The sequence below is a fragment of the Talpa occidentalis genome, unplaced genomic scaffold (genome assembly GCF_014898055.3).
Source record: "Talpa occidentalis isolate TD23 unplaced genomic scaffold, MPIMG_talOcc4v2.1 talOcc4.13, whole genome shotgun sequence".
In the NCBI taxonomy this organism is placed as follows: domain Eukaryota; kingdom Metazoa; phylum Chordata; class Mammalia; order Eulipotyphla; family Talpidae; genus Talpa; species Talpa occidentalis.
The window spans coordinates 59,163,086-59,182,762 of record NW_023601322.1 but is presented as its reverse complement, the minus strand read 5'-3'; the positions used below and the strand labels follow the sequence as shown (position 1 = coordinate 59,182,762).

Below are 19,677 nucleotides of genomic sequence, written 5' to 3'. Positions count from 1 at the left end.
CATGGAAAGTGAATGTCCAGAAGGTTCTAGAAGTTCTCAGAGGAACTGAACTATGCCAGGTATCTGTTTGACAAGGAGTTTCCTTGAATACCCATCTTTTAGGGAGTGGGTGCCCTAGGCTGGGTGGGCGTCACCAGTGATTGCCCCCCACCAACAGTCTATGATTCTACTTCTGTTTTCATAAACTTACAAACTGCTAACCTTAGACATATGACTAGCCCAGAAAAACTAAATCTATTTTTTAAAATATTTTAATCACCTTCCCGTATATGCCTTGTCCCTTCCTCCACCTTCCCTCATAACTTCAGGATCTTTATTGCCATCCACTGTTTTTTCAAGGTGTTTTATGTTATTGAATTACCTGCTATGTGAATGTCCAGTATTTGTGTTTAGCGTTCTGACTTTGCTACACATTATTCTCTCAAGTTCCCTCAATTTTGTTGAAAATGGCTGCATCCATCCTTTCTTAATGCTGTGTAATACTCCACGGTGTGTATACACCACATCTTCTTGATCCACTTGTCCATGGATTGACATTTAGGTTGCTTCCTTGTCCTGTCATAAATGATGCTGCTGTGGACTTTGTGGGACATGAGTTCTTGTGTTGATGGTTTCATGTTTTTTGCATAGATCCCAAGAGTGGGGTTGCTGGGTCATATCATATTTCCATTTTTACTTTTTAAGGTAAATTCAGTTTGTTTTCCATAGTGGTTGCACCAGTTCCCTTTCCCACGGACTGTGTAATAGTGTTGCTCTTTCTCTGCGTCATCTTTAGCATTTGTTGTTGGAGATTTTTCTAATATGTGCCATCCTCCTGGGTGAAAGGTGGTAGTTCATTAAACCTGCATCTCTGTTCATTAGAGTGACAATGGATATTCGTTCATATGTCTTTTGGTCTTCTGGACATCCTCCTTGGTGAACACTCTCTTCATATCTGAAGATCTAGGTTTTGAATGTCACCTATCAAAGGGCCCATGTCAGTCGCTCCTTGGAAGGGTCTTCCCTGAATTTCCATTTGCTGCTAGTTAGATGAAGTCCATACCCCTCACAGCGCTGCAGACCCAACACGGTCTGATCTACCAGCCAAGCTGCTGGGGAAGACTTCTGAATTTTGAATTCTATTTCTGGCACATCTTGGCTGTACATCAAAGAGAGACCACTAAACCTCTCTGAGTTTGAATCTCCCTGTCTTTTAGATGAGGGTGTGGGTTGTTGAAATTCCATGGGCTGGGCGCAAGTACCTGGCCCACCTCAGTGCTGTGGCTTAGTGCTAGGGGGCACTCTTACTCTGGGGGCCGGTGGCCTCTTCTGCTCTCCAGGTCAAGTTTTCACACTCATCCCAGAGTGTTTCTTGGCCATCTCAGGCACCATGCCCTCAAGTTTTTATTGAGTGTTTACTGTATACCAGGTCTCGCGGATGCAACAGTGAAAAGATTGGCAGGCTGGTGCATCCAAGGAGCTCTCTAGAACCTCAGAAACAAGGAAACAGGAGACAAAGGGTGACAAGCTGAGGGACAGTGAGGGGTACGGGAAGGAGAAGTAATGAGAGACTTGTTCCAGGGTTGACTTTGAGACCTCCTGGCAAGAAGGAACATTTGAAAGACAGCAAAGGGATCCTGAGAGGAGGCTGGTGTGTGGAAACATGTGGATATGGGGAGGGAGACACAAGAGGAGACCAAGAAGTGTCAGGCCAGTCATGCACCCAGCCCCCCAGTGGCTGGTCTCTTGGCTAAGGTGTGTCTGGGACTTGGGGGAAGGGACAGCTCAGTGCTCCCATGTGTTTGATCAAGGAGTCAGTGGTAACCCTCTTCCAGTCCCTTCATGGGAGTTCTCTTGTTTCAGTTGGCTTTTTATAACACCCCCCTGACCAGCAGCAAGCTGGTGACTTTGCCTATCTCCAGAGCTGAAAGAAGACCTAGGTGAAAGGATCTTTATCCTGGGTGGGGAGGAGGAAGAAGAACCTGTTCCCAAGTTGGAGGTTGGCAGTAGAAAGCCTGCTCCCCCTGCGGAGCTGGGAGGCAGGAGCAGGGCCAATTGGGGTTGGCGCCTTGGCATCCCGCACACTAGGGAGGGCAGGAGCTGAGTGTAGCTCCAGGGCTGCAGGTTCAGATTCTCATCCTGACCTTTTGGCAGTCCTTAGTGAGACCCAGCTTGGCTTGCCTGGTCTTGAATTGGGTGCAAATTTCAGTTTAAATATTACCTAGTGTTTGGTGGGCAGAGTTCCCAAGAAAATATCTGGCTTCTAGTCTGGTTCTCCACTGTCTTGCCCTATAACCTGAGACACTGTCCTCTCTCGTTTATGCAGTGAGAGGTGTGACTAGGGGTCGCCAAGGCCCTGACAGTGTGTTATTCTAGTTTTGTAGATCCTTGGCCAAGAAAAGGTATGTGGGGATGGTGGATGTGTAGTGTGACTATCAAAAGAGAATCGATGCATTCTGAACATTTGGCTATATTAATGGAAGTTGAGGTCCAGAACTGGGTAGGAGATGGTTTTGTTACTCTGTCACCAGTAAGCAAAAAGATCTACTCTCAGGGAAAGAGGAAGATAAGGCAGCTCTAAACCAGGTGTAATTCCAAATGGCAGAGGCTGTAGAAATGGGCAACCAGGGGAACAGGGTTCCGAGGAGAGCATGAAGGCTGCCTGTGTATATTAGACACGGGAGAGGGTGCACTGGCTAAGGGAGGTCACAGGGACAGATCCCAGTTTGGGCTAAGAAGTGACTTTCCAAGTGTCCAGAATGGCCCCCAAGCAGAACGAGCTAGCCTGCCTTGAATGGTGAGGAATTCCCAGTCATGGGGGAAGGAGGGAGGAGGTGGGACCTGCACCTGGCAGGTTGACCGTCCTTTGTCCTTTGAGGCACTGGGCTGCATGATTCCAGCTGGTTCTGGATGCTGCTGTTCTGTGACCTGGGTTGAGGCCTAAGCTTCCAGTTCCTGGAGCATGACTCTGGGACAGTGACATAACCCCCGTGTGACTCAGTTTTCTTTTGTGAAAAGGAGACAGAAGACCTGTCTGCCTGTCAAATGTATTGTCCAGATTAGTTGAGGTGCTAGCAATGGTATTTGTGTGATTTTGCGTGGTATAACCACAGACATGAGCAAGGAATAATTATTATTTTTTTCCTTCTATGTTGTCTACTTGCCAATATGCTGGCATTGGGTGGCAGGGAGAGAGGGAGGAATCCCTATTCCCACACCTCAAGCCGACTGATTTATATAGCTGAGCTTCTGCCTTAAGGAATTAAGCCTTGGGGACAGCAGAATGAAGAGTAAATACTAAAGCAGGGGTAGCTTTAGTAAAACCTGGCAGGAATGCTGACATCTTCTCTGGGCAAGGCAGACATCACTAATCAATTATTGCACCGTCTGCCTCTGATCTTGGATGTAGCCTCATAATCCTAACCCACAGGGTGACAGCTGTGATTAACTGTTATGATTTGCTCTATGAGTTAGACTCTACTTGCTTCCTCTAAATAAAGGAAAAAAATTATTAATGCCATCTTGGTCAATGCCAAACAGTGACTCAGTAAGTGCACTTAGGGGACTGTATGTGTTGGCGGGGACTGGGGGTCGGCACAGCTGTGAGCTAAGTTAAATTAGACTGGGATGGCTTTGTGGTGAAGATGGTAGTGCGCTAAAAGGGGGAGACCCAACTGGGGGAGACTAAAAGAAGCAGAGAGAAGCAAGAAAGGAATTCTGGGCGTTGGTACTGTATAAACAAAATCACAAGTGGTGGTGGGCTAGAAGGGGGATTGGTGATCAGCAGGGGCGGGGGGCAGTGCGCAGGTGAGCTCTGACCTGGCCTCTGCCATTCCTTCACTGTGTGACCTTGAGGAAGGCCCTTTCCCTTTAGGATAGGTAAGCGGTGAGGGTTGTTCTCACATCTTCAAAGCTACATGGAAGTGCTAAATATAATTCTGCCAAGACCAGCATCCCTAACACACACGCTCACGCATACACATCCCCTTCTCCCCAGGCAGTGGCTCCTAATGAATGCCATGATGGTGGCAGCATATTAAAGAGCAATCCAAGTGACTCAGAAATCTGGGGGCTGGAAGCAGTAGTGACACCAGGATAGTCATTGGGGGAGGAAGCAAGACGTGGGCTGAGTGGGGCCTGGATTTGACAGATCCTTGGATTTCTCGAGGATGGAGTATTTTCCCTGAGGTCAGCAGAACTGTTGAATCCAGAGCAGCTGAGCAGGGTCCCTGGGCCTCTGTGCCATTTCAAGGCGCCCTTTCATTCTTGGCCAAGTGGGAGGGGAGGCTGGGTATGGATGGGGGGCTGACAGGTTCTCTTCTATTTATAGCTGGGATTTGGGGTCATGCGGCCCTGGATGCTGGGATGGCCCAGTGCCTGGCCTGGCCAGCCAATCCCAGAGCAGCCAGCCCCAGGGTCCTGCACATTAGCAGGTGCCCTAATGTGAACCCACAGGGCTGGGCTGGGCTCCGGCCAGATGCTCAACATTCCCTCCTGACTCCCAGCAGGCCTCTGAGGGGCTGCCAAATGCCTACTGGGACAGAGGTGGGGAGGGGGGCTGAAAAAGGAAGGGAAGAAAGGGCTTGTGTGAAGGCAGCTGGGGGGATTGTCCAACCAATGGTTCCAGTGGGCAGGGTTGACCGAATGGGCCCTGAACTCCTGGTTCTGGTATAAGTGTTGAGAGAAAGACACCGCTGCCACCCAGGCCCTCCTCACCCTTGGGACACATCTCTTTCCCTCCCACCACGCCCAACCCCAGGAGGCAGTTAGTTAATTTCCATTGAGACACACAGCCATTGGGGGATTAGGGAACATGTCCTGACCCATCAGCACATCTGCCCCATTTTGTTCTGTTGGAACTCAGTTTATAAGGAGAGTAGAGCGTTGGGGGGAAAGGGGAACTCGCTGAACTCCTTGGGTTATAGATTTGTCTGTGAAATGGAGACAACTCACAGAGATGCTCTGAGCACCAGACAAGGGGGTATGTGGGTGTGCTCTGTAATTTACACAGTGTGTGGCACCAGCCACGTCTATACCCCTGGCCCCTCACACACATGCACACATGTATTGATACACACGTGCACACAGCAACCTGGCCTGGGCCAGGGGCAGGGTCGGGGGCAGACTCCCTGACTTGCCTGCCTGAAGCTCACTGCACACTCCCCTGCTCTCAGGCTCCCACACTCAGCAGGTCCAGCGTGGCGCTCTCTTGCATTTCACCCCCATCCCCAGCCCTGTCTCCACCCTCCCCACCCAGCTTGCTGCAGCCCTGGGCCAGGGAGCCCGCCTTCATTTCTTCCTTCCTCCCCATAGCCCAGCCATTGCCAAGTCTTTTCAGTCTAACCAGGATACACATCATACCATGCCCAGTTTATCCGCTTCTCTTCACTACTTCTTTCCACTCAGAGGCTGCCCCATGCATTGGCCTATAGGACAGCTACCTAATTGGGTGTCCAGTTGCCATGCTGTCCCCATGTCCACGTGGCAGCCAGAGTGCAGCTCCGTCTTGTCACTGTTCCCCACAACTCCCCCCACCCCCATCCTGCAGCCCCATGATCTTAGGGCAAAGGCCAGTCTTACCCCCGATCAGGCCCATCAGGACTTCGCCTTTCCCCTCCCCTTCCCGGGGCCCCTGCCCCTCTTCTGACAACTAGGCTTCTCTCAGCTACTTCTCTTGGTGTTCTGATCACCTGAGCACTGATCTGGGGGCTCCCTCACCTGACGATATGGTGGAGACCCTGTCTTTCTATCACAGCTGTATCCCCAGTGCTAAATCAGCGCCTGGCCACAAGTTAATGCTGAAATAACTGTTCGGAAAAAGGAGTGTTGATTATCTCTCCGGTGACAGGGAGTTTCCCGTGTTGATAGTCAGGGTTCAGGAGGCTGGAGAGGAGACCTCTCTCAGGGCGGGAGGAGGACGGGGTCCAGGCAGACCTCTTCCCTTGGGGCCTCAGTTCCCAATCTGTACAGCAAAGGGTTGGACCAGATACCCTTGTCTAAAGGCCCCGGTTGTTTTAGAGGTAAGGCAGGAAAAAGGCAGCACGGCCAACATCATGGACTTTGCAGTCAGACAGGCCCAGGTTTAAATCTTGACTATGTTCGCTGTTGGCCAAGTGATCTTGGCCCTCTCTGAACCTTGGTTTCCTTACCTGTGAAGGGGCGGCATCTCCAGCCGGACAGCCCAGTCCTTGACACTTGGTAAGTGCACAAGAAGTGGGGCCGCCTCCTTTTTAGTTTACGATCTGACGAGGGAATGTGGCAATTCAAATGACTCATAAATCTTTATCACTAAGAAAAATTATTTTTCTCCCGTGTCTTTTAATGCCAAGATTTCTAGAGCATCCGCTGTCCATTTGGTCTTGTCCTCTCGGCCTCTTCTGGATTCCAGTCCCCCTTGTTCATTCACAGGGGGAAGATTATTGGTCTCAGGGTGCCATGCAAGGGGACCCAGTGTTTTTGTGGGACCTCTAGGATTTAGTGCTGGGGCTTTCAGGGCCTGGTTGGCATTAAATGAGACCAGAAGTAGAATCATTCATTGACTCTTCCCTCATCTGTGAGGTTTAACTGCTCAAGGGTCTGGACCAGGCATGGGTCAGAGTGAAGGCAAACTGAGGTTGGAGCCCGAGACCCCCTCTTTTTAAAATTTTTTGTGTGTGTAGAAAAATTGGGGTATAGACAAGAGGTGCAGGGGGCGAGAGAATTCACCAAAGACAGAGTGGGGAGCAGAACAGGCAGATTGACTAAAATACACTGCTGAGGGGAGCAGTAGGTGAGACAGGAGAGGTCTGCTGCACCATGTGGGTAGCTCCCAGCTGGGGATTGAACCCAGGCAGATGTGGTGATAGTGCTGAGACTTACTCTAGGTAAGTGCTGAGACACCCCTACTTGATGGGAAGATGTTGCCAATGTTCAGAAGCTTTCCAGAAACCCTGTCTCCAGTGGCTTTGTGTGAAACCTCAGCTGCATGCAGACTGCAGATTGCAGAAACTGGATATTGGAGTGGTTGGGGGAAATGTCTTGGGGAGTAGAAAAGATGAAGCAGAATTCAGATGGTTGAAGTGGAGAGGATGTCAGTGGAATGAATGAATGAACGAATGAATGAATGGACCAATGAATTTCTGCCTGTGGAAGCAGAAGCCTCTCCCAGACTGCAGAAGCAGGGCATTAGGGGCCTTCCTGGTGGCGCATGGGGTTAAGGCGCAACCTATGAAGCTTTCCGCAGCCACTGCAGCACGAGTTCGATCCCCAGCCAGGGAGCTACCCACATGGCACAGCAGACCTCTCCTGTCTCGCCCGCTGCTTCCCTCAGCAGTGTATTTCAGACAGTCTGCCTGTTCTGTTCCCCACTCTGTCCCTAGTGAATTCTCTCACCCTCCCACGCTTCTGACTGTACCCCTTGTATCCATAAATAAATAAATCTTTAAAAAAAAAAAAAAGAAGCAGGGCATTAACCCCTTTGGATCAGGCCTTCTCAGTTTTATTAGATGCCTACAGTAGGAAAAGACATCAGAGGGAGACTCACCCCATCATGCGTCTTAGAGAACTCAGGCTCATACCTCTGTGCACCCCGGTTTACTGGCTGCACCATGGAGGAGAAGCCAGATGGGACATGTACCTGCTTAAGCTTTTTATCCATCCCCATCAGAATAGGATTTTTTTGGTTTAAGTGCCGCTTATTAGTGACAGAGTTGATACAATTCCAAAAGGAATTTATTGGGTCCCATAAGAGAAAAGTGGGTTCAGTTGGATCCAGGAGCTCTGTTTCTCAGTTCTACTTTCCTTTGTGTGGCCTTCGTTTTCACACAGACTCTTTCTAGTCGAAAAAGATGACCACAAAACTTCTCGCGCTTTTAGCCACTGCGATAGGAGGAAAGCATTCTTTTCCAGTAGCACCAGCTAACCATCCTGGGGCTGGTTCTTGTTCGAACTGGGGGCACAGAGTTAGCCCTGAGTCAATCATGGTGGCTGGGAAATATTACTCCCTGCTTAAGACTGGGGGCTCTCTGCAGCACGAGTAAGTACATGGGCTCATGTGACTGATCCATGAAACCTTGAATGGGAAGATACTGTTCTCCAGAGAGGTAGTGGAGGGATGGAAGCCCCTCCTGCCCATTGAACTGCTGTTTACATTTAAAAACCAAATTATGGGCCTCCCCTGGTGGCACAGCAGTTGAGTGCTGGGCTGCGAAGCTGCCCGCAGCCTCTGCAGCTCCGGTTTGATCCCCGGCCACCAGTGAGGGTCCCACATCGCGTGCAGACCTCTCCTGCCCCGCCCGCTGCTCCCCTCAGCAGTGTATTTAGTCAGTCTGCCTGTTCTGTTCCCTGCTCTGGCTCTGGTGAATTCTCTCACCCTCCCACGCTTCTGACTGTACCCAGTGCTTGTATAAATAAATAAATAAAAATCTTAAAAAAAAAAAAAAAAAACCAAATTATTCTCTAAGTTGGGATTTGAAATGTGATTAGTAACTATTTGCCATACCTTTGCCCACAGAGGAGACCTGCTGGTGTCTAACACTAAGAATGTCTGCTGCCACCAATAGGTGACATGATTTGGCAGTGATGAAGCAAAGGCTGTGGCTGGCTCTAAGCATGGCATCTGTGTTGAGCAGTTTCTTGGATGTAGAGAAAGATGGATGCTGCTGACCACACAGGGCCATTATAATCTATAAGACGCATCTGGCGAAGGAGGGGTGGACACTCGTGGTGCTGCGTACTGACCTCAGGCACTCTGTTTCCCAATCATAACTCAGTATGGAAATAACCTGAATTTGGATGGACAATTCTGTCTGTGCAATGGAAGGGTTGGGTTTGATCATCTACCACCTGTGATCTATTGGTAATGACTGTCAAATGTGCTGTGTTGGAGTCTCCTAAGCTGTGCTCTGCTCAGCAGGAAAGAGACCTGTGATTGATTAGCACTGTCTGCCATAGGCCAAGGCATTGAAAGTGATGGTTTGTGTATCGTGTCATGAGGTAGCCGTTTCCTGTGCTTTTTTTTTTTTAAGCTCTTTCACTTTAGTTGTGGATCAACAGAACAGATGAGGACAACCTCATGACTCAAAAGAGAAGCAGATGCAAGGTGGGTCCTTCCCTAAAAGTGACTTGAGATTTTACTGGTGGGGTTCATCTTCTAGCTGGGTGATCTTGGGCAAGTTACCTAACCTCGCTGAACCGTGGTGTCCTCATCTTAAATTGGGGTAATAATCATACCTAAGTGTGGGGAGTAAGTTGATAATGTAAGGGATGTGCTTGGTAACGTATGAAATATTCAGTATGGGTGGCAGGGATGCAGGGGTTAAAATGGGCAGAGCAGCATTTCTCAGGACTAGGCAAAGGACTTGGGCCTTTCTGCAGCATCATTTATTGTGATGCCTCCTTCAGCTCTGAGCAAATTCTCCATTCTCAGGCGGAAGCCATGCTCCACCTCCCCAAATCCTCAGACTTGGGGGACATAACTTGGGGCATATACCTCCCTTAGGGTGTGCCTTGGCCCGGACCACTGCTTGTGTCCCCAGCTCTTCCCCTGCAGACAGCTGGGCAGTCAGCCATGCTCTGTCCCTGCTGCCACGGCCCCAAACCAGCCAAACCCAGAGTGAGCTGGTGTACAGACTGAGCTTCCTGGGGGCCTTTGAGGCTTAAAAAATGAAAATAAAAGGAGCACAATCAGAAGAGATTCTGATTGTAGGGTGAGGCATCTGAGAGTACGCTAGCATCCTTGTTTTGGGACTTTGTTTTGCGGATGAAATAAGCAAAAAGATGAATATGCTCATTGATGATTTTCTTTTGTTCAGTTACTCTGGGCAATTCTCTCTGCCGAGAGTGGGTCACGGTGGCCCTGCCTCTGTGAAATGGGACCTGGTGATCCATGCAGATGGTGTGAGCCATCCAGATACCTAGACTGGGCCAGGAATCTGGACAGTGGGCGGTAATGAGTACTTTGTCACTCCAGGGGTGAAAATGTAGGTTCCTCGGTCTCCCTCCTAAGTTGACACAGGGCATCTGGCACAGGCCCCAGAGAATTCCGAAGCAGGTGGTCAGAGGCCCTAACCTTGAGAAATACTGAAATACTGAAGTCTCTTCACATCCTTTGACCACTGTCACCTATGTCGCCCACCCCCAGAATCCAAAAGTACAGACTTGTAGTTATAAAATTAATAATCCAGGGGACATAATGTGCAGCTTGGTGACTGTAGTTAACACTGCCATACTGTTTTGAAAGTGGCTAAGAGAGTAGATCTCAAAAGTTCTAATCACAGGAAAAAAACATAACTATATGTGTGGTGGTGAATATTAACTAGACTTATTGTGCTGATCATTTTGCAATATACATATACATATATGTGTGTGTGTGTGTATAAAATCACTGTTGATCACCTGAAGCTAATATGTCATACCTCAATTTAAAAAGAGTATTATTTGATCTTGTTAGGCTTCTTCTTTTCTCCCCTTTCTCAGCTACCCTCCCTGTACATCCATTTTTGAAGAAACAGAAAACTGCTAGATGTCAATGCTCCTGCTTAGGAGTTTCTAGAAAGTGATGCTCTGCTTCTGTGTGAACCCCTTCCCTGGAGGTATGCAAAGGCCCTGCGGTGTGGCTGCCCTGGATTGGGGCCCACAGATCAATCCGGTGCAAAGCCTCCTTTACTGCCGTGGTTCTGTGCTTTTCTTGGCCTGGAGACACTAGTCTTTTATAGCAAAGGTCAATTTCTGCAGAATGGGTGATAATTAGAGAATATTAGAGCTGGACTCCTTTTCTCCCTTCTGTGGACAGAACCTCACCAGAAGGCCCACTGGACTGTCTGACTGGACTGGGTCCGACGGCCTCCTGTCCCCTTTTACAGCTTTGTACAGATGAAGATAATGAAGGCCTCTGTGCTGGTGCTTTGTGGCTATTCTGTGTAAATACAAAAGGATACATCTATAAAAGTTTCAGTCACTCAAATATAGAATGAATGAGCACCCGTGACCCAGAGACTCTGGCCTTGGTCTCCAAGCCTCCCTGTGGGTGTCCCTGGCAAGACTTGGGAGGGTGGGGCCTTGATTACGTGGTGCAGAGAATAAAGTTGCCCAGCAGGGAAGGTGGAGCAATGTGTGGTGGAGGAGGAACTGTAGATACAGGTATGAGGTCCTGAGGCTAGACTGTTACCTGGGTGTTTGGATTGAAGGGCGGGGAGGGACAGGGCGTGAGGCTGTAAAATGGGAATTATTAGCAAACAGACCGGGCAAGGAGAGTACTTTCAGAAACCAGCAGGGTTTTTCCTAGTCTCCTGAAGGGGACTTTTGATCCTTTAGAAAGGAAGGGAAAGGCAAAGTCTTTTTTTTTTTGAGGGTCCTCCAACATCTCCCCTGGCATCTTCCTGGAGGGAATGAAGAACAACCAAAATCACCTCCCAGAATGAATTCATTCTACCTTTGGGATAGAGTGGGCCGAGATTTGAATTCTGAATGTCACTTGAGGAGTATGAGTTTCTGGAGACTCAGGCACTGGGAAGTCTCATCATTATCATCCTGACTGACCCATGCTTTTGCTTCTGATACCCCTTTTTGAGTTTTCTCATCAGCAAAGTGGGATGACACTCATTTCTACCTTGAGGACTGTTGTGTGGTTTAAAGAACATGCTGATGAAGGAAAAGCAGCAGCAGAACACAAACCTGATACACGATCATATTAACTAATTGAAGGAGCCTGCATTCTTGGGTGCTTGAGTCACCATTGCATTTGCACGGCCAGCCTCTGTATCAGTCCCAGCAGAGAGGAAATCACTGCCTTTGCTAGACCATTCTTCTGCATAAGGAAGAAAATAGACTTCCACTATTGGTGTCTTATATCTGTCCTTGGGGCCCCCAGAAAAAGTTCATGTATAAAATGATCCCTGAAGACGTGAAGACATGTGCAGCTAATATGACAGCACCCACGGCCTCCCTCAGGTCGAGGTAGGAAGAACCCAGGTTGCTGGGTTTGGGGTAGACTTGCTCTTGTCCATCTGGACCTCCCGCCTCTTGGGGCTGCCCGTCTGGTGGATCTCCTTCTCAGCAGCCACTGTGGTCTGCAGTGTTCTCTGTGACTGCCTGAGAACTGGTTGGTAGAAATGACCACCCTTCTTGACCACAGGAGTGGTTTCTGCCTGTCAGGAGGAGCCCCTGACTCATAGAAGTTTTCCTATCAGAAGGGAGAACTGGTTCTCTCAAGTCCCAGGGGAAAGACAGAAGGAAGTTGGCTCCTATGAGCATCCTGTGTCTTCCCAGCATCCCAGTGAGCTGTGAGTAACCACGTTAGTTGACCATTGCTCAGAGCCCGTCTTGCCCTGCCTCATGTGGCATCCATGCAACAAATACCAGTGGGGAGGACAGATCGCACCTCGGTTTCCTCAAGCCTGTGGACTTCTCATCCAGCAGCCTCCACCTTCTGGGATCTAGACAAGCTTCTTCAGAGCCCACTGATGGTGGCTTTTTAGATGTGGCATTCAGCTTGGGCATCTGGTTGACCAGTTTGAGGCAGATTAGAAGAAGGACCTCAGCAGAGAGGACTAGAACTTTTTGAGACGCAGCTAGAGACAGATGCCTGCACCAGAACCTCACTTCTGGGAAGAGGCTGGGAAGGGCAGGAGACCCCAGTGTCTGCAGGCAGGGTCGGGGGCTGGGTAGCAGGCTGTGTGCCAGCAGCTACTAAAGGGGGTGGTGGTGAAGACGGAGATGATCCCAGAGCCAATAAGGCCCCAGGACCAAATCTGTCAGCTGTCTGTTCTTATAAATCAAGTTTTATTGGGAGCAGCCACACCCATTTGTTTATGTGCTATCCACGGCTCCTTGTTCACCATAACCGTAGCACTGTGCCTACACTGTTTACCGTCAGGCCCTTTAGAGAAAACGTCCCCCAAACCCTGATGAGCTATCAAGGAAGGGTCACGAGTCAGCCTCTGTTAGAGGAAAACGAGGAGCTGTGAGATCTGGGGGAAGGGCGCACCGACAGGCTGGCTGGTGGTATTGTAGATGCTTTAATGCCTGAAAAAGGCTTCAGCTCATCCGGATTTCATAGTACTAGCGATGTTAAGGCCACGAAGGGCGTTAATGGCTGGTTTGATTCTCGTATATCTATATAGGGGAACTGACACCTGGGCAGGCAAGGCACGGGCATGCGCGCTGCTCCCGCACACATACAGGCCAAGTTCTTTAAGCTGTGAAATGGCAAAGGGATGTGTTTGCTCTAAAGGGCAGTTGCTTATTTTGTCTTTTCTGTCTCTGTTGCCTTTGCATTCAGAGTAGTGGGCCATGGATTCTTCTCTGCCCTCTATAGGGCGGCCGTTGGCCCAGCGCATGGCAACAGGGCTAAATTGGAACAGGGAGTTCTGTTTAAGGCCGGCTTCCGCACAACAGCTGCCGCCCGCCTGCCCGCCACCAAGGGAACGTTGTCTGCGTGGCACCTGCCCTTGCTGCTGTAACCAGATTGGAATGCAGTCACCGGCGTGCGGTCCTGGAGTGGCTCCTGGGTGGGGTGGGGAGTGCTGGGTGGAGGGTCCGGGGCCCCTGATTTGTGCCACCTGTGCAACCGGCTGTGTCCAGGGCCATCCAAGCTCAGCAGAGGCAGCCTGGTGCAATCAGAAACCCTGCCCTGAACCTCAGTTTCTTCCCCTGGAACATAGGAGTGTAGAGCCAGTTCTGTGCAAGGGGGCCCTTCTACTTTGCTGTCCTGTGACTCTGGCACCTGTGCCTCCTTTGGAGCGGCTCTGAAGCAAAAAGGGTTTTGTTCTTATTCTAGCAAAGTGATTTAGTGTCACCCTGAAAGAATCAGATTTCCCAGGTTCCCATCCCAACTCCACCACTGATTTCAAATGGGGGTCTCTAAGGGAGGTGAGCACACCTTGCCAGCCTCATCTGTAAAGCGGAGATGAAGGAGGACCTAACCAGCCAGGTATCTGCAGCTCTCATTTGATTAAAGCCAAGGGAGTTCTTTTCCCCCTCTGTGTTCTGTGGTTCTCATTTCCAGACCTCCAGCCTCTCAGTCAGGTTCCCCCCTCTGCTCCTGTGTTGACTGGGGAATTTCCTAAGCAGGCGAGATTCCTCGCCTGGACACCTGATCTGGAGATTATAGGCCGTGTAGGAGAAAGGAGCCGTGGGGAGTTTCCAGGGCGCTGCAGGTCAATGTGAGTCCAGGTGTGGGGGCCACAACCCTGTCGGCCAGCACCCCACGGCTTGTCCCCAAGGGCGTCACAGTGTCGTGAGAACTGGGTGCTTTGGTCTAACCCCTCTGCTTCTTTCTATATAATCATTCCCTTGTCTTTTGTTTGGGGATGATTTTTGGAGGGGGTAGAGAAGAGAGAAGGGGTAATTTTGGGGAAACAGTACAATAGGGTGATTAAGAATGTGGCTTTGAGGTCAGATAGCCCTCAACCATCTATGGAAACTCACAGGGCCTCCTCAACTTCCTCTTCTGTAAAATGGAAATATTAGCTGTGAGAATTAAGTGACAATGTACAATCATGAGCTCAGCCCATTTTCCCGCACAAAATAAGCTCATTCATTAAAATTTAATGAGTACCTACTATGCGCCCGGATATGGTAGGAAGCAGGACAGATTAGCTGCAGCAATGTGGAGCTTCCATTCTACTGGGGGTGGACAGATAGCAAATATAGGAACAGAATGTGTCATGAAGAAATTAAGACCCAGCAGTGATGGAGATGGTGTGTGTCGGGGGGAGGGATGGCCACTTTCGAGTGAGTGGTCAGGGAAGGCTTCTGAAGAGGTGACATTTAGTCTGTGTTAGGAAAGAGCAAGCTGTGCAGAGACAGCTTGTGCAAAGGCCCTGAACCGACCAGCTTTGGAGCTCCCATGTAAAGACACCAGCGTGTGGGGGGCATGAAGTGCAGAAAGTGCTGGAGAGGATTCCAGCAAGGTAGGTGAGGGCCTCTGCAGTTGCAGATGTTTGGATTTCATTTTAAAGACAATAGGAGAGTCTTGCACACGGGGTAGGATGGCAAGTGCAGAAGTCGTAGAGCCCAGGGAAGAAGCGAAGACAGCATGGTGACAGCAGACATGGAGGAAGGCGGTGTGTTTGGGAGTGAGGGTGGACAGGCCCGGCTGATGGGTTGAAAGTAAGAGTGGGGAAAGAGAGGAATCCAGAACCCTAAATTTTTTTGTTTCTGAGCATCTGGGCGAAGGATTTGCCATGCCATTTACTGACATGGGGAAGATGGAAGGAGCAACTGGCTTGGTGGAATAGAATTGCCTTTGGGCGTAAGGTTGAGATGCCAATAACCACCAAAGCGGAGCAGTCGGGAGGCAGGATTTGAAGTATATGAGGACACAGATGAGGCATGGAAGGAAGGACACAGCTTGTTTGGAGCTCATACAGCTGAGTGCAGCTCTAACTGGGGCTTAACCTTCTTCTAGCCCTAAGCTCTGGATTAGCTTTAAGGACCTCCCTCCCTCAAGCAGAGGCCTAGCTTGACCCACATCGCTTCCTAAGACACATGGGGTTGGGGCTGCTCAAACCACCCCCTAGATGACTCCTAGTGGCCTGTAGCTGGAACGTGACGCCCAGTCGTGCTTGGGGTCTGGAACCAGCCAGTCCTGGTGAACACTTGCCAAGTGTGCCAGGCTCTGTATAAAATACCTTACAAGTGGGCCTCCCCGGTGGCGCAGCGGGTTGAACGCCGCGCTGTGAAGCTGTCTGCAGCCTCTGCAGTGTGGGTTCAATTCCTGGCCAGCCAGAGAGAAACCCACATGGAGTGGCAGACCTCTCCTGCCTCGCCCACTGCTCTCCTCGGCAGTGTCTTTGGTCCATCTGCCTGTTCTGCTCCCCGCTCTGTCTCTGGTGAATTCTCTCACCCTCCCGCACCTCTGACCTGTACCCTAGTTCTTGTATAAATAAATAAATCTTTTTTTCAAAAAAGCAATAAAATGCCTTACAAGTGATGGGTCCTTAACCTCACATCCACCTACTCCAAAGGAATAGAATTTGGCTGCGGGGGGTGGGGGTTGGGGGTCTTATGAACTTGTACAGAAAAAAACCGCAACTTTAATTTTGCTAAGTAACCTCTAAGTGAGATGTCATGTAACATTCCTTTCTCTGTGAATGTAGGTGACATGCAGTGAAAGTATCAGTGGTACGGTGACTTGTCACCGTTATTCCAGATATCTAGAAATATTTTTGTTCATTGTTGCTTTGAAATTACGGGTAATTATTAGACTTGCCACTAGATCTTATTTAATATAGTGATAAGGGAATGGGCCATATTACTGAAAAAAGATGAAGGACTCCAGCTTTACAAACGTGAGCTTATCATTCCCATGTACAGATAAAAAAGCTACAACTCTGAGAAGCTAAGTGGCTTGGCCAGGGTCACACAGCTGGTGGAGTGGCTGAGCCCAAATGAAAGCAGATCTTTCGATTCCAAGAACAATGTTCTTAACAGTCCCCATCACTGCCTCCAAAGTGGCCTGTCAGCCGAACTGCCAACTGATTTAACCGGAATCCACAGCACAGCAGCTGTTACCTGGAAAAAATAATACAGCTTTTGCATCTTAGTCCCCAATATGCCCTTGTTTATTATAATAGAAGAAAATTTCCCTTACAAGGGGAATGATTTAACTTATTATTTTGCCAAACCTTGGCTAGGGGCGGGTGTGGGGGCCTCGGGAGGGGTGCTGGGCCCATTCTCTGTCTCTATTTCTCAGCCCACCCGTGGGTTAGTGATGAGACCCAGGGAAGCGTGGCTTCACCCAGTTGATTCTTGTGCTTCCTGGTGGCAGGCAGCGCCCCCAGCACTGGGGGGCACCAAGGCTGTGGGCCAGCTGGTGGCTCGCCTGTGCTCACGAGGCTCCAGCCCAGAGGGTTCGGCTTTCCACCTCTGCAGCCTTGGTCCAATTCCAGTATCACTGTATCATTCCCGGGCCTCAGTCGGGCTGGGCAGTGTCTACCTGTCTTCATGTGGCTATCGGCCTTTGTGTAGCACAGAAGAGAGGCTCCACAGAAGTCAGTGATGATCACTGCCCAAATATGGCCGAGCACAGGCAGGTGCTATGTGTGGAGGAAGGACCCCCGATGCCTGGGAAGTCAGGTGGGACGAACACTGCGCTCCCACCTAGCCTATGAGCCTCGTCTGACCTGGGAGTTCAGCCTCAGCCACTGTCCAGAGCGTCTGAGCAGTCAGAGCTGGGGGTGGGGGACAGATGGCGCCCTCTCTCTCCCTGTCCTTGTGTGCCTTCCTCAGAGCACCAGCACCAGAAGTGGTGACTTTATTTCACGCGCCTCTATATTTAATAAGCGGGACCATGATGAGGTTTGGTGACCTCAGGGCCCAAATGGACTGTCTGCTGGCAGAAGTGGTGCTTGAGTCATTTCCCAGGGATGAACGCTGGGCAGGCTTCCAGGAGCTGAATTTACCCTCTGGTTCTCTGCTTTTTTTCTTCTCCTCACCCCCAAGCTCCATTTTAGTTTCCAACTTCCTTGGCTTCAGGAGGACATGGACCAAGATAGAAAGCAAAACAGTTGTTTATTCACCAGGGTTCTCCGTGTCCCCCTGTAGCAGCAAGCAGCTCAGGCTAGTGTCAGGGGAGACCCTTGGGGTCCTGAGATACTGACGAGGACCTGGGGTCCCTGGCTGGCCGAGGCCCACCCTGCATGTGAACACTGAGGACACAGGCTCAAGGGCCCAAGTGCCTGGAGAGACGCAGGAGATGTGTTAGGAATGTAGTAGGGACACGCTGCAGACATCGGGGTACCGGCTCCACGGGCAGGGGTGGGTGGCATATGGCTTGGACTCTGAAGGATGAGTGGAAGCATGTGTATTGCTAAATAAAAATAAAAACCTTCAAGGAGTAAAGGACTAAAATAGAAGGCATTCTCCTCTCCTGTCCCCAACCAACTCCTATCCTTGTTCCCCCAAACTCCTAATATTTTCTCATGTGTCCTACCAATAATTTGTAAATCTGTGAACTCTCCATCCAGCTTGTCATCCATCCCTCATTAAAAGAAATACAAATAGGGTCATAGAACCTGAGTGCCCCCTTTTCACTTATTAGCCCTACTCAGGTGGTCTCTCCCTTCGGCAGTGCCCACAGGGCTGATATCTTTTGATGGCGTGAGAACACTGGCGGTCCTTGCAGATGGCGAGGACGTGAGCAAGATGAGAAACCCCCCAGTAAGAGGAGAGAAAAGTGGGGAGAAGTATTGCAGAGTGGTTCAGAGTGTAGTGTGGCCTTCAGGCTTTGAGGATCTGCAGTCAGTCATGGTTCCAGGGCTTCGCAGTTGTGTGTCCCGGTGCTGTTTCCAGTTCTCCATCTTTCAAATGGAGATAGTCGTGCCTCTCCAGGGGACGGCTGGGGACTTGCATGAGAAAGCACTTCCAGCTCACAGAGGTGCCTGGTTTTTGCTGCTGTCACTGCCCATCTAGCCTGTGACTGATGGGGCAGCTGAGCCCCAACAGGTAGGTTCATGTTGGGTGTTTCTGGAGTGACGTTTGAAGAGAGGAGGGCCAACAGATTGATCCAAAGCTTAAAATAACCTAGAAGTGCAAGAACAACAATAAATAAATGGGTTCCGGATGCTTTTAAATCTTGGCATTTCCTGATCTCAGCTCAGCTGGTCCAGACTGCCCCATCAGCGCAGCTGCCGACTGGGGCGACGCACGCCTCCCTGGCGGTGGCCCAAAGCTGCTTTCAAGAAAATCGGATCTAGAAACGTTTGGATCCTCTGGCACGGATCCTGTGGGTCATGAATGTGGGTTGAGGATCAGGCAGTGCTGGAGTTTGCTCTGAGTAGAGAGAACTAAGGTCTAGGGGATGAGGTGGGAGGGAGGTGGTCCTCCTCGATCAAGTGTGCGAGGTGGTCCCCAGAGAATGGGGTCATTCATTTACTCTCCGAGTGTTCACCAAGTGCTTACTGTGTGAGGGTGTCGGGGTGCAGTGTGAGCATTAATGCAGTGTTTAATTAGCAAGTAGGGTATATTCTAGAGTGCTCAGAAGGTTTCCAGAGACTGTAACAGGGCTCTTGTGCAAGCTCAAGGAAAGCCTTCCGTAGGAAGTGAGGAGTGAAGCAAAGACAGGGGATAACTAGGCAAGAGTGGGAATGATGTTCTAGGCAGAGGGAACAGCACTTGCAGAGGCCTGGTGGAGATGGGGGTAGGGGGCGGAGACCCTGGCAAGTGCCAGCAGTGGAGAGTAGGCTAGTGGGGGTCAAAAGTTTGGTAGGGGGCAAGTTAATGTTATGAATGATGCAGGGCAAGTCACTTAGGACCTTGCAGGTCACAGGAAGGGCTTGGTCTTTATTTGGGAGGAATAGGGATCAGGGAGAGTGTTAAACAGGAGCTAACAAGGTCACATCTGCATCTTGAGAAGATGGCCGTGGCTGCTGTGAGTTGGTGGCAGTGGAGACTGGGCCAGCCTGAGTGTGAAGACTTAACCTGGTGATTGGGTGGCAAGGAAGCCTCAGCAGCCCAGAGAGGTTGAAGCTGTTCAGGCAGTTGCTTCTCTGGTATAATCATCGTGCTGATGGCTAGTGTCCTTTGAGTGCCTTCTTTGCACCAGACACCGTGCCGAGTCCTTTTCTTTAAATGCTCACAAAAACTCTAGGCGGTAGACGGTGTCATTATTATCCCCCATTTTATTTAGAGCCAGAGAGGTGACATTACTCTGCCAGGATCTCACAGCTCAGCCCCACTATACAGTTCCTCTGGTTTGACAGTCCTCTGGATCAGTGG

At 50.1% G+C, this 19,677-nt stretch overlaps 1 protein-coding gene and 1 long non-coding RNA gene across 3 annotated transcripts in view; both read left to right on the top strand.

The window, feature by feature from the left end:
* The window catches only part of PPARGC1B (PPARG coactivator 1 beta), a 96,410-nt gene that overhangs the window by 35,987 nt on the left and 40,746 nt on the right, over positions 1–19,677 (top strand). The gene's annotated exons all lie outside the window — the stretch shown is intronic.
* Positions 46–10,999, top strand: LOC129145617 (uncharacterized). The gene is made up of 3 exons (XR_008551411.1): positions 46–59; positions 8,985–9,058; positions 10,751–10,999. It is a non-coding gene; the product is annotated as an uncharacterized LOC129145617 (long non-coding RNA).